This window comes from Rhinopithecus bieti, unplaced genomic scaffold (assembly GCF_001698545.2).
Source record: "Rhinopithecus bieti isolate Rb0 unplaced genomic scaffold, ASM169854v2 scaffold_8675, whole genome shotgun sequence".
Lineage (NCBI taxonomy): Eukaryota > Metazoa > Chordata > Mammalia > Primates > Cercopithecidae > Rhinopithecus > Rhinopithecus bieti.
In genome coordinates, this window is record NW_016806447.1 from 1,774,557 (window position 1) to 1,789,660 (window position 15,104).

At 40.2% G+C, this 15,104-nt stretch overlaps 1 long non-coding RNA gene across 1 annotated transcript in view; it reads right to left on the reverse strand.

Moving 5' to 3' along the window:
• Nucleotides 1-9,347: 9,347 nt before the first annotated feature.
• LOC108532467 (uncharacterized) overlaps nt 9,348-15,104 on the reverse strand; it is a 34,840-nt gene continuing 29,083 nt past the window's right edge. Inside the window, exon 3 of the long non-coding RNA XR_001886459.1 lies at nt 9,348-13,068. This is a non-coding gene — a long non-coding RNA (uncharacterized LOC108532467). The remainder of the gene's footprint in view (nt 13,069-15,104) is intronic.

The window sequence follows — 15,104 nt, forward strand, 5'->3', positions numbered from 1 at the left end:
GGTGATTCTTTCCTTTCCCTCCCATCCCCTGCGGTTCAGTGAGTTATCTCTAGTGCTCATGTCATAGCACATGACCAGGTTCTGGGGACAGATAAGGCTAATCTTGCAGCCTCCTAATATGTCATACTCTGTCATATCCACACATATACTCCATTGCTCTCTCCCTAAGAGGTACTTGCCTTGCCACCCCTCCCTTCCCACTCCCAATTAACTCTTTTTTTTCCTTCAAGCTTCAGTTCCAGGCCTGCTTCTTCTAGGAAACCTTCCTGGAAAGCCAGTTCTCTAGTCCAATTTACCAGTTTATTGAGGGCAGAGGCCATTTCATGTTCATCTTCAAGTTTCCAATACAGTGTCTATTGCATGGAAGGTATTTCTTAGATCAACACAAGAAAGATTTAAAATGAAAAACGAAAAGTTTAAAATTTGAGGAGAGACTGAGAATGTGTAGAAGTGAGTCATATCATTCTCTGGGGGAGAAGCTTCTGCGCAGGAGGAACAGTCAGTGCTTGGTCCCTGAGTGTGGAGTTCGCTGAGCGGGGAGTGGCTGTGTGTTTAAGGAAGACCAAGGGGACCAGCTTGGCTGGGGGAGTGAAGGAGGAGGGAGGAAGCCAGAGATGGGATCAGACAGGTAACAGAACAAAGCATCTGGCTGTGTAGGTCAAGGTAGGGGCTCTGGATTTGACTCTGAATGGGATGAGAAGCCTAGTGGAAGTTTTGTGCAGAACAGTGACTTACTCTGACCTGTATTCTTAGAGGATTGTTGTGGTTTCTGTGTTGGGAATAGAACATGGCAGGGCCAGGGAGGAAGCAGCAAGACCAGTCAGAAAGCTATAGCAGTAATCTGGTGAGAGATGATAATTGCCTTTCCTGGTGGATTGGCTGTGGAATATGGGAACAAGAGAGGTATCAGGGATGACCCCATGGCTTCAGCTCCGAGCAGGAAGGAGGGTGAAACGTTTTCTGACAGAGAAGTCTACTCAGGAGAGGAAATGACAAGTTTAGTATTTACATGTTAAGTGTGAGATGCGTACTGCACATTCCATTGGTTGCTCAGTAGACAGTTGGCAGTACAAGTGTGAAGTGGAAGGAGGCATACACATTAAAGATACATAAATATGGTTGTTCTTAGTTCTACTACTTAAGCTAAGATTGACTTCTGTGATGCAAACAGTAACAACAAAATACAATGGTTTATTACAATAGAAGTTTATTTCTCATAATTCCATAGTCTAGGAAAATTCCAGATCATTGGCAAATTGTGACAAGACCTATTTCTGTGGGGAGTTGAGAATAAAAACCTGATTGAAGTAGTTCAACAAGTAATGAGAAAAGGGGAATTGGAAGTGTAGACCGTGTATAGACAATTCATTTAAGGAATTTTATTATAAAGGGGAGCCAAGAACTGGGGTGGTAGCTTGAAGGAGATGTAGGCTTGGGACATTTTGTTATTGTTTTTATTTTTTTATTATTATTATTTTTTACCTGTGTCTGGAAACAAGTTCAGATGTTTTTAATTTTTTTTTTTAAATTATACTTTAAGTTCTAGGGTACATGTGCACAACGTGCAGGTTTGTTACATATATATACTTGTGCCATGTTGGTGTGCTGCACCCATTAACTCTTCATTTACATTAGGTATATCTCCTAATGCTATCCCTCCCTCCTCCCCCCTCCCCACAGTAGGCCCTGATGTGTGATGTTCTACTTCCTGTGTCCAAGTGTTCTCATTGTTCAGTTCCCATCTATGAGTAAGAACCTGTGGTGTTTGGTTTTCTGTTCTTGCCATAGTTTGCTGAGAATGATGGTTTCCAGCTGCATGCATGTCCCGAACTCATCCTTTTTTATGGCTGCATAGTATTCCATGGTGTATATGTGCCACATTTTCTTAATCCAGTCTGTCACTGATGGACATTTGGGTTGATTCCAAGTCTTTGCTATTGTGAATAGTGCCACAATAAACATACATGTGCATGTGTCTTTATAGCAGCATGACTTATAATCCTTTGGGTATATACCCAGTAGTGGGATGGCTGGGTCATATGGTACATCTAGTTCTAGATCCTTGAGGAATTGCCATACTGTTTTCCATAATGGTTGAACTAGTTTACAATCCCACCAACAGTGTAAAAGTGTTCCTATTTCTCCACATCCTCTCCAACACCTGTTGTTTCCTGACTTTTTAATGATTGCCATTCTAACTGGTGTGAGATGGTATCTCATTGTGGTTTTGATTTGCATTTCTCTGATGGCGAGTGATGATGAGCATTTTTTCATGTGTCTGTTGGCTGTATGAATGTCTTCTTTTGAGAAATGTCTGTTCATATCCTTTGCCCACTTTTTGATGGGGTTGTTTGTTTTTTTCTTGTATATTTGTTTGAGTTCTTTGTAGATTCTGGATATTAGCCCTTTGTCAGATGAGTAGATTGCAAAAATTTTCTCCCATTCTGTAGGTTGCCTGTTCACTCTGATGGTAGTTTCTTTTGCTGTGCAGAAGCTCTTTAGTTTAATTAGATCCCATTTGTCAATTTTGGCTTTTGCTGCCGTTGCTTTTGGTGTTTTAGACATGAAGTCCTTGCCCATGCCTATGTCCTGAATGGTACTACCTAGATTTTCTTCTAGGGTTTTTATGGTATTAGGTCTAACATTTAAGTCTCTAATCCATCTTGAATTAATCTTCGTATAAGGAGTAAGGAAAGGATCCAGTTTCAGCTTTCTACTTATGGCTAGCCAATTTTCCCAGCACCATTTATTAAATAGGGAATCCTTTCCCCATTTCTTGTTTTTGTCAGGTTTGTCAGGAAACAACTTCAGATGTTTTAATTTTAAGGCTTTTATTATTTATTTATTTATTTTTTTTTTTTTGGTGAGGCTCTGTAGCTCAGTCTAGAGTACAGTGGCGTGATCTCAGCTCACTGCAAGTCCTGCCTCCCAGGCTCAAGCCATCCTCCCACCTTAGCCTTCTGAGTAGCTGGGACTGTAGGCATGAGCCACCATACTTGGCTATTTTTTTTTTTTTATTGAGACAGAGTCACACTTTATTGCCTAGGCTGGTCTTGAACTCGTGAGCTCAAGAAATCTGTCCAACTCAGTCTCCCAAAGTGCTGGGATTACAGGCGTGAGCCAACATACCAGGCCTCTTAAAGCGTTTTTTAATAGGAAAAAGTTATAGCATGTTTACATGCTAATGGAAATGGTTCAGTAGAAGGAAAAATATTGATGATGCAGGAAAGAGGGAGGAGAATTTCAAGAGCCCGGTACTTGAGTAAGTAGAGAAAATGCCAACCAGAACGAAGTCTTAGCTTTAGATAGGAGCAAGGATGATTCATCAATAAAAACAACAAGCGGCCAGGTGTGGTGGCTCACGCCTGTAATCCCAACACTTTGGGAGGCAGAGGTGTGTGGATCACTTGAGGTAAGGAGTTCAAGACCAGTCTGGCCAACATGATGAAACCCTGTCTCTACTAAAAATACAAAAATTAGCTAGGTGTGTTGGCAGGTGCCTGTATTCCCAGCTACTCAGGAGGCTGAGGCAGGAGAATCACTTGAACCTGGGAGGCGGAGGTTGCAGTGAGCCAAGATCGCTCCATTGCACTGCAGCCTGGGCAACAAGAGCAAAACTCCATCTCAAACAAACAAACAAACAAATGAACAAACAAACAAACAAGCTAGCCTGAGCGTATGGACACAGAGGCAGGTAGGGAGATGAACAGGTCTGGTTTGTCTAGGACTGAGAGGTTTCCAGAATCATGGGACTTTCAGTGCCAAAACTAGGACAGCCCTTCATGAACTAGAATGGTGGTCACCCTGGAGGTAAGAGAATTCACAGGGGGAGTTTATAAAAGTTATCTTTGGTTTGCTTTGAGCATTGCCAAATGAGAAAGGGCAAGCCTTCCTCAGTGGATTCAACTCATTAATGAAATGAGATTATAACCCATCTATGTAGCCTAAAACCCAGTGTTATGCTGTGTGAGGAATATTACAATGAATAAGTTGTAGCTCCTGTTCTGGAGGAGTTTAAGCTAGTGTATGAGAAAAAAAGAACATGACTACATGTGAGGCAAGCCAACGTGAGATGTCTGTAATGAGTTTATTCACTGTAAGTTCTCTGAGTCCTGTTCCATATTCTTCAGGAAGCTATTATATGCTAGAGTAGATAGTACTCAATAATAATAGGAAACATTTCCTGAGATTTTACTGATTTCCAGCAGCTGTACATCCATTATCTCTTTTCATCTCCATAACAGCTTATTACATAGGTCCAGCTATTATCACCTTCATTTTACAACTGAGGAAACAAATCCATAGTGATTAAGCAATTTGCTCCAGGTCACACAGCAAGTGATGGAAGAAGGTCTTGAACCCTGCTTGAACTCTGCAGCCCAAGCTTTTGAACACAACATTGCACTGCTTTCTAGAAATTATTATAATGCATGGAAATAAACTATGAGTAGCACAGACAAATGTCCTCAAAATTTAGAATAAGGCAAGGTAATTTTTGTTTGAGAAGAAGTCGTCACTCATGGAACTTGAAGGAGGTTAGTATTTCATTAGGCAGAGGTGAGGGGAGGACAGGCCAGGCAAAGGAACCTCAACAAGCACAAAAGTTCTTTTTTACCACCTCCTATTCTCATGGAGTCCCCAGCTCTGTGATCTGCTTGGTTTTCCTTCCTCTGCCTCCGAGAAGGAAGTCTGAATTTTCAGAAGGTGGAATCACAGCATAGAATGATGACTTTGACTTTCTTACATGCCTAGCTTACCTTTAGAGTTCTAGAATAGAGAACTCTGTTTGTCTTCAGGAGAATTAATACATGAGTGAATGAATGGATGAATGAGTTCATTGCTTAAATATATTTTTTTAAAGTGTGACTCATACAGAAAAGTATGCGGACAGTAAGTATTTTTATTAAGTGAACATCTGTATAACTGGCATTCAGATTACAAAACAGAGCATTACCAATACCTTGGGAGCGCTTGTTATGCCGCTTTCTAATCATTACCCCCCATTCTCTGCCAGGGATAATGACTCTCCTGACTCCTAAAATAAAACATTCACTTTCCCTGGTTTTAAACTGTGTACAAACAGAATTCTACATTTTGTTGTTTTTTGTATTTGACTCTTTTTACTCATTACAACGTTTGTGAGATTCATCCATATTACTGGATATAGCAGTAGGTATTTCATTCTCACCACTGAATGGTATTTCACAGCATGAATAGTCCAGAAAATCCCACTGTTTATTAAAGAATTCTACTCTCGATTTGTGTTGGAATAATGTCTAGTTTTTGGCTAACAATAGTTCTATCACGAACATTCTGAACTTGCCTTTTGGAAACATACTCATATCTTTTGAGCATAAACCTACATGTACGTTTAGACAGATGACAGATTTTTTCTAGTGCTTTCATATTCTAGCACCTTGCTGGGCTTCCAGTACTATCCATCGTGTACAGGAAAGGTTATAGGGTTAAAGTGGCCACTTATCAGTGCTCTTGGGTTTGCTGTAGAGCTTCTTAGCAGATTACAAAATGCACCAGGTAACTAGGCCTCCAGGATGTATTACTGAGATGAAAATCAAGTATTGCAAATTGGCTGTTTACCAAAGACCAAATAAAAGCCAATTTTGCCTTCTTCCTGAGTAGCTCTGAACCAAAGCTATGAACATGGCCAATTTTTTTTTTTTTTTTTTTTTTTCTTGAGCTGGAATCTCACTCTTGTCCCCCAGGCTGGGGTGCAATGGCATGATCTCGGCTCACTCCAACTTTCACCTCCCTGCTTCAAGCGATTTTCCTGCCTCAGCCTCCCGAGTAGCTACATGTGCCCACCACCATGCCTGGCTAATTTCTGTATTTTTTTTAGTACAGACGCGTTTTCACCATGTTGGTCAGGCCAGTCTCGAACTCCTGACCTCAGCTGATCCACCTGCCTCGGCCTCCCAAAGTGCTGAGATTACAGGCGTGAGCCACTGCACCTGGAGCATGGCCAATTCTTATTCTTTCCATGTAACTCCAATTGCAAAGTCCTTATAGCTAACTGGTCCTGGCCAAGGGTGTTGTAGCTGCCACTATATCTACTACATGCAACAGGTGAGAGACATTCAATATTTACCTATTGGTTGACTGGTTTGATTCTTGATGGTATACTGAATCACATCCTCGCACCTTTTCATAGGAAAAATTTTCTATACTCTTCAATATGATAGCCACCGGCCTTGTAAAACTATTGAGCATTTGAAATATGACTAGTGAGACTGAGGAACTAATTTTTTAATATTAAATTTTAATATTTTTAAATTTTAAAAATGATATTTGATGCAGTTATAGAAAGTTTTAAGTGTGCTTGGACTAACTTGGCTGTGTGAATCTACTTTTTCAGCTGTAAATCGTATGAAATCTAAATTCACATCAAGTTTTTTTTTTGAGATGGACTCTCGCTCGGTTGCCCAGGCTGGAGTGCAGTGGTATGATCTCTGCTCACTGCTACCACTGCCTCCATGGTGCAAGTAATTTTCCTGCCTCAGCCTCCCAAGTAGCTGGAATTACAGGAATGTGCCACCATGCTTGGCTAATTTTTGTATTTTTAATATAGATGAGGTTTCATGTTGGCCAGGCTGGTTTCCAACTCCTGATCTCAAGTAATCTGCCTACCTCCCAAAGTGCTGTGAGCCACCACACCTGGCAATATTTTTGATAAATATTTCACAACCAAATTGAGACATGCTACAAGTATAAAGGACACAAAAATAATTGTATAAAAAAATTTTACATTTTAAAACATTGATTGATTATATGTTGAAATAATAATATTTTGGATATGTTGGGTAAAATAAAATATATTATTGAATTTAATTTATCTTATTTATTTCCCTTTTAATTGATAGCACTAGTAAATTTTAAATTACACAAGTAGCTTGCATTACATTGATTTTAGGCAGTGCTTTTCTAGCGATCCCCAAATATTATGTTTCACTACAATTCCTAATAGAATCTTCTGCCTCAGGAATCTAGGTAATAATGTCTATTTATATAAATAAAGAATATGTTCCTGAATATATAACTGATGGTCAGGAAAGGGAGGTACATTTGGTAGAGAAGAGTGAGCATGAACTGTGGAGTCAACCTGTCTGGGTTTGTATCAAAGCTCTGTCCCTTAAATAGTTACCTTTAATGAAGTACTTGACCTCTCTGAATGTCAGATTTTCTCCTATGTAAATTGGGGATATGAATGCTGTAGAGCACGGGTAGCGCTCTGCCCTGATTCCCTGGGCCTCCTTTATCGTTTCTGTGCAGGAAGCTCCTCTGTCATTTGCTCGCCCAGCCCATATCTGTGGTCATCTTTGGGGAACTGCCCTTGGGCTGCTGGAGCTGCTTGGGGTCATAGCCAGTGAGTGACTGGTGCAGAAGTTTGAAAGCCTAATTCCCTAACCTCAAACAAGGACAAACTTCTACTTGTAATTTACACATTACCTTAGAATCCACCAGCCCAGGCAGAGACTTTACCTGGAAAAGGGACTTTTCCCCAACTTACACTTGTCTTTCCTGTGTCTAAGGTTCAGCTTCTGAAGAATCCAACTTGAGGCAGCCACCTACTGCCTATGTTTTTTGTTTTTTAGGGATTAAATGAGAAATGCCTGGCACAGAGACTTTTTTTTCCTTCCTTCCTTCCTTCCTTCCTTCCTTCCTTCCTTCCTTCCTTCCTTTCTTCCTTTCTTCCTTTCTTCCTTTCTTCTTTCTTTTTTTGAGTGGATATTGCTCCATCACCCAGGCTTGAGTGCAGTGGTGTGATCTTGGCTCACTGCAGCCTCAACCTCCTGGGCTCAAGCAATCCTCCCACCTCAGCCTCCTTAGTAGCTGGGACCACAGACGTGCACCACCAGGCTCTGCTAATTTTTTTGTAGAGATAGGGGTCTTTCTATGTTGCCCAAGATGGTCTCAGACTCCTGGGTTCAAGTGATTCTCCCACCTAAGCCTCCCAATGTGTTGAGATTACAGGCGTGAACCACTGTGCCCAGCCACAGAGGCCATTCTTAACCCTCTTCAGTTGCTTATACCATCCAATACACTCCAGTTATTTTACTACCACACCGGGAAGATGTGACTTGTCAGATATTTTTTACAATCCTGGAATGTTTTTGTGTTGAGACATCCATAGTCTCTTTCTCAGTTCCTTACCCCTGGCTATTTCTTCATTAGCTCAGATGTAACAAACATGTAAGAACTCAGAGGTTCGGCCGGGCGCGGTGGCTCAAGCCTGTAATCCCAGCACTTTGGGAGGCCGAGACGGGCGGATCACGAGGTCAGGAGATCAAGACCATCCTGGCTAACACCGTGAAACCCCGTCTCTACTAAAAAACACAAAAAACTAGCCGGGCGAGGTGGCGGGCGCCTGTAGTCCCAGCTACTCGGGAGGCTGAGGCAGGAGAATGGCGTAAACCCGGGAGGCGGAGCTTGCAGTGAGCTGAGATCTGGCCACTGCACTCCAGCCTGGGTGACAGAGCAAGACTCCGTCTCAAAAAAAAAAAAAAAAAAAAAAAAAAAAGAACTCAGAGGTTCTTGAGACCTTAGAGAACATTGAATCTACTTATGAACAACCAATGTTGCATACGTTTCTGCGATTTCTGAGTACAATGTTAAACAGATGCTGTGGGTAATTAAATCACTCTCAAGGTATAAATGAGACTACTTAAAAGGAACATTAACTATTTCAGAACCAAAATAGGAGATTCCTTCAGTTAAAAAATAACTTACTCAAATAAAATGTATTATACATGTAATATGCTTTCTCACTATACAAATACATATAAATGTTGCAACTATAGCATTTTATATGTGAAAGACAACCTGCTTGTATTTTTGGTTCATTTTTTGACAAGTTTTTATAAATAGAATACTTATCATTTATGACATTTATTGCATGCCAGACGTGATTGTAAGACATTCACAGACACTATCTCATTTAGTTTACTCAAAAACTCAGTTCAGATATGATCACTTCAGAGAGTCCCTTCCTGGCCTTTCTGAATTAATCACCTTCAGTTGCTCTGCCATGACCTTTATCACTACCTGTAATTTTTGTTTGTTTGGCTTATGTGTTTACTGTGACCCTCCCCACCAACTCTTTCCACACCCCAATTAGACTGTGTGCTTCAGATAGCAAGTACTATTCTGCCTTGCATACTTCTGTATCCACAGTTGCTAGACTAGTGGCACATGCTAAGCATTCCATACATATTTATTGAATGACAGAATGAATTAAAAACTTAATGTAGATGAGAACCCTGAAGCCCAGAGAGGCTAAAAAGTTAAGATCCCAGAACTGGTATGGTAAATGGCAAAACTCATATGTAAACTTTTGTCTTTTATCCAATAGGCGATATTGTCCTTTATTTTATGTGGGCTATAGAAGGTTGACATATCTTGCCTGTAAGGAAATCACTCCCTAGTAAGGGAAGGAAGTCATTCCCTTCCAGTCAACAAGTACTTATTAACCCTTGCTAGGTGTTTTACTAAGCACTAGGAACACAGACGTAAACAATACAAACACAGCCGAGGCTGGCGTGGAGCTTTTTGTCTAGACTCATGAGTAAAGAAGATGGACATTATAGGTAATAACAAGTGAGATAAGTATTTTGAAAAGGAATGTAGAAAGATAGAAAAGAATAGCAAGGTAATCTAACCAAGTGAAAGGGGTCAGGGAAGCCTTCGCTGTGGAAGGGAATGGAGCTTGTCCAAAAAAACTGAGAGAAATAAAATGTGAAGGTCATGTAGAGGTGAGAACAAAAATGGCAGGTGGTAAATAGAGAACAGCCTTGAAGATGATATCTGCAAATAATAATCACACATGATGAAGAGTTATGTGTCCTAACAGAGGTGGATTACAGTGCTACTGGAGTTAGGAGAATGGTAAGATTCTCATTAGAGGGGAAGCTTGATGAAGTTATTATAATGACATTTATAATGACTTTGAGGGCTGAAAGAATATAGATACATTGAAATGGGAAGGAATCTCCAAGTAGTTTCTTGCATCTTTGTTAATTTCACTTTTTGAGTAGGTAATACACTCCCATGTTTTTATATATGTATAATGCCTAAGACTGTACAATATCGCATTTCCACTACTGTCTCTCACCCATCCAATCCCCAAGCCCCACACTACCATAGGTAATCTCTTTTGTTAGTTTTTTTGTATCCTTTCAGAATTACTTTATGTAAATACAAACAATTATAAATATAAATGCAAATCCCTAAACATTTTACCATACTATATAGCATACTGTATACACCATTCTATACTTAACAACATGTCTTGGAAGTCTTCCCATATCAGCACATAAATTACTTTCTCATTTTTTTTTTACAGCTGCTCAGTGTTCATATGGATGTATCATAATTAATTTAATCTTTTATTGATGAGCTCTTGGAGTGTTTTCAACTTTTGTCTATCAAATAGTTTTATAGATATGGCAGCTTACAACTGTACAAATATATATATAATTTTAAAAGCTATAGCCAAATTGTCCTCAATGGAGGTTATATGAAAATACCTCCAAATGGTTAGATTTAACTGCATAACTAACGATGAAGCTAGAGAAGCAAATAAAGTAAATTTTTGAAAAAGACACCACTCATGTACTTGATCATTTCCAATAAAACACTAGGTACAACTAAAAGTTAGAAATAGAAAATTGTATTGTATGTTGACTCAGGTATGGATCCAAATTTTGTGAGGCTTGAAGCTTATGCAATTGGAGGAGCATTCTTTAAGGAAAAATAATAAGAAATTACAAAATGTAAAATCAGCAGACAGAACTTTGGAAGGGGCTCATGTGAGAGACGGACCCAAAGTGTAATCTTCATTTGTTTTGTGGCAAATCTGCTGTGTGTAAGACCTACATACACACACATGAAGGAGAACAAATTACTCATCCTTTTCACCTGGGAGAAACCATGTTCAAAACATGTGGACCACTGTCTTCAACTACGTGTCACTGAGAATAACTCCACAGGCCTTAGTGCTTTCAGCTCCATGATGTACGTAATATTCCCTGTAGTTGCCTTCTGTCTCTCTAAGTGAATTCATTCAACTATGTGACACCTTTCATCTTAGAAATCCCAAAGACCTTACAGGTACTTTTTTTTTCCTTTTTTTTTTTTTGAGACAGGGTCTCACTCTGTCACTAGGCTGGTGTGCCGTGGCAGTCTCAACCTCCCAAGCTCAAGCAATCCTCCCACCTTAGTTTCCCAAGTAGTGAGAACTACAGACATGTGCCACCATGCCCAGCTAATCTTTTTATTTATTTATTTAATTTTTTTTGTAGCGATAAGGTTCCAGGACTATGCTTCCAGGACTGGTTTTGAGCACCTGGGCTCAAGTGATCCTCCCACCTCGGCCTCCCAAAGTGCTGGTATTACAGCTGTGAGCCCCCAATACTAACCATATGACCTTATAACCAATATTAACAATATGATCATGCTATAGAGAAAACTGTAGCATTATAAAGATAATTCCCTGGGAAGAGTTCAAAGGGTCCCCATCAATCTAATCTAACTTCGTAATATGCATCAAAGTTGCAGCTGGCAAGTGGTGACCATTGGGAAATGACTTCTTATATAAAGTCTGAAAAAGATAAGCTGATGAATTGCATGTAATGGTCTGAACTTAATTATCTAGCTCTGTAATAGGCAGCAGCTTGTTTGTCTGTTCCCACGTTCTATGGGTTCCGTAGGCTGGCACCTTCATGGTCCCTCTGAAAAGAGAAGACAGTCAACTGATGAGGAGACAAGACATTTCTTGGAAAAGCAGTACAAGAGAAAACAGGAGCGGAGTAAGGAAAAGAAAAGAGGAAGAGGGTACAGAACCAGGGTTAAGAGACAACAGAATCAACTGGTGTAATGCTAATTAAAGACAAAGAGAGAGCTAACAGAGCGATGGGAGGAAGACTTGGAAGGACTGCTGTTGTCCCACCACCAGCAGCCCACAAACCCGTCCTTCTAACCAGGGCACTTTGTTTCACAACAAAGATAAACTTACAGGAAAAAAGAAAAACAAAAGTGAAAATCAAGTCTAAAAGAATATACAGCATGGAATAAAAATTAAGAAATATGGAGTGCCTGCCAAACAAGATTAGGGTTTTAGTGGAACTGACTTCATTTAACAGAGAAAGACTCACTTCTGATACTTAAAACATAGACATTATCCAATCAAATGAGACTTGGAAGGAGTCCCTATCCAGCCACCTGCTTTGCAAATTGTAAAGGTCCTATGATGAACTTTAAGTCACCTTGACCTTTAGCCAAATGTGCCTCATAAGCTGAGTTTCATGTTCATTGCCGGTGTCCAAATGTCCATAGCTGAATTCTCAGGTTTGTGGTGAACAGATTTGGTAACTTCTTGTTAGGAAGCATCTGTTGCTGCTCTTGCTTCTTTACTTTACTTAAAGATGACTCATTAGGTAAGGAGAAGAAAGTCACTGAGGCCTGTGTATAAGGTAATCAATTTACCATCACAAACTGATATGCTGGAAATATCACCTTTCATCTTTTCTGATTTTGTTGTTTCAAAATGCATTTTCTTTTCAATTTGTTTTCTTTAAATATTTATTCTACTCCCATGGTGTCTCACTGCGTGATGGAAATTGAATCTGTTTCCTTATTGAGGTTTGTTCTCCCTCTGATCACATAGGAATCAAGGATACTTAAGCAGTGCCCAGAAAACTGGGTGTAGAAGTCACTATTGTTTTGGCTAACCCAGCAGACGTTCTCAAATACCTTCTACTTTGCCACTTTCCTTGCAGCTACGAGTGGACAAGTGGTCAAGTGATGGTGCCAGCCAATGAGAGGTAAGCAGGTTTCGGGGCTGTCTGGAAAGGCTTTGCTTTTCCTGACAAAATGAATGCAGTATTCCAGTGCTCCCTCTTCCTCTCTTCCTCCTGACGTTAACATGGACACGAAGTCTGAAATTGCAGCAGTCATCTTACAATCGTGAAGAACAGGTCGGGAGAATTGCAGACTTGGTGGTCCCAACATCACCGAGCCACTGACCCGTTCCCAGAGTCACTTTCCTCCAGAATTCTGTTGTGAGAGAAAAAGAAACATCCTCTTTGTTTAAGCCACTGTATGTTGGTTTTACAATTTTTTTTTATTATTTGCAGTTAAAAACATTTCTAGCTGATTTAAAGAGTAAACAACTCTATTCTCCAGTCCATGGAGGTTGTTGCAGATATACTTATTGTTGAATGGTTCCTAGAGATCCAGTTGCAAACTGACCTTGGGCCTCTCACTGGAAATGAAAGTGACCAGGGTTGGGATCCTGGCACTTAGGGCTCCAAAGTCATGCAGCCATTCTCTCAGAGACCTTGCCTAGAGACCAGAAGTGGGTCCCTGCTTCTCTAAAACTCTATAGACTGCCCAGACTGGAGAAATTAACCCTTTTCCCATCTTGCCACTTTCAAAGGCACTCTCCTTCATTCAGATCATTTATTGCCATCTCTTCTATGAGGTAAGGTTTTTACAAATCAAATGGAGTGCCTTTCTTCAGGAAGCTCCTACTTTCTGCTCAGCTACAAATTACCTCTGAGACAAGGAGACAAAAACTGACTTATCTCCCCAAAATTGAGTAGGTTAAAACTATAGAGAGAACCAACACAAATTCATGTTTTAATGAATTACCTTGCCACGCCTACCAGTCTAGAAAAGTAACATCTGTGGCAGGAAGCACTGTGTGTTTCCTAATGATAATCAATTAACTAGGACAACTTTTGATCCCTATACGTGGATAAAATCATTTGGCATGATTCTACATCTACACAGAAGGCTTTCCAATGCATGGAGCATGGGTGATATACAGATGCTGCTGCTGCTTCTTTTTCTTAAGAAAAAAGGTCTTGCTCTATCACCCAGGCTGGAGTGCAGTGGCACAATCTTAGCTCACGGTAGCCTCAAACTCCTGGGCTCAAGCGATTCTTTCCCATTAGGTTCCCGAGTAACTAAGACTATAGGCACATGCTACCACATCCAGCTAATTGAAAAAAAAAAAAGAAAGGGTTTTGGAGACAAGGTCTTGCTATGTTGCTCAGGCTAGTCTCCAATTCCTGGCCTCAAGTGACTCTCCAACCTCAGATCCTTTCGTCTTGGGCCCCGAAAGTGCTGGGATTATAGACATGAGCTACTGCATCTGGTCTGAATGCTTCTTCATACTTAAGTAAGACAGCTGGAGCCCCAGAAGCATGCATTTGGATTATGGTGTGGGGATGGGAAAGAGAGTGAGAATGTCAACTATTCATCCTGGACTTGATCACATTTTTTTTTTTTTAAATTTTTGATACAGTCTTGCTCTGTTGCCCAGGTTGAAGTGAGATGGTGTGATCTCAGCTCACTACAACCTCTGCCTCCTAGGTTAAAGCAATTCTCCTGCCTCAGCCTCCCAAGTACCTGGGACTATAGGCGCAAACCACCACACCTGGCTAATTTTTGTGTTTTTAGTAGAGATTGGGTTTCGCCATATTGGCCAGGGTGGTCTTGAACTCCTTACGTCAAATGATCCGCCCACCTCGGCCTCCCAAAGTGCTGGGATTACAGGTTTGAGCCACCATGCCTGGCCTTGGACTTGGCCATGTCTAAGACTTCCACTGTTTATATTGTTTATATTTTAATTAATTAATTAACTTATATATATATATATATATATATATTTTAACAGATGGAGTCTCACTATGTTGCCCAGGCTGGTCTCAAACTCCTGGGTTCAAGTGATTCTCTGGCCTCGGCTTCCCAAAGTGTTGGGATTACAGGTGTGAGCCACAGCATCCAGGCAATATCATTCATATTTTCACCCCTACTGTCTATACTTAAGTGAGAGTTTTCATTTGAAAGTATTTGCTTTTTATCTCTGGATTTGTTGTTATTGTTGTTGTTGTTACTGAAAGTTTTACTTATGTTTAAAATTCAATTTTCTGAAGAGGTAACCTTTACATGATTAACTGCAGGATTGGTTATACTAGCAAATGACTGGAAACAACCTAAATATTATCAACAGAAGTCTGAATTAAACAAATTATAGCACAACCATATCATGGATTGCTGTAGCTGTAAAATCAAACAAGGAAGTG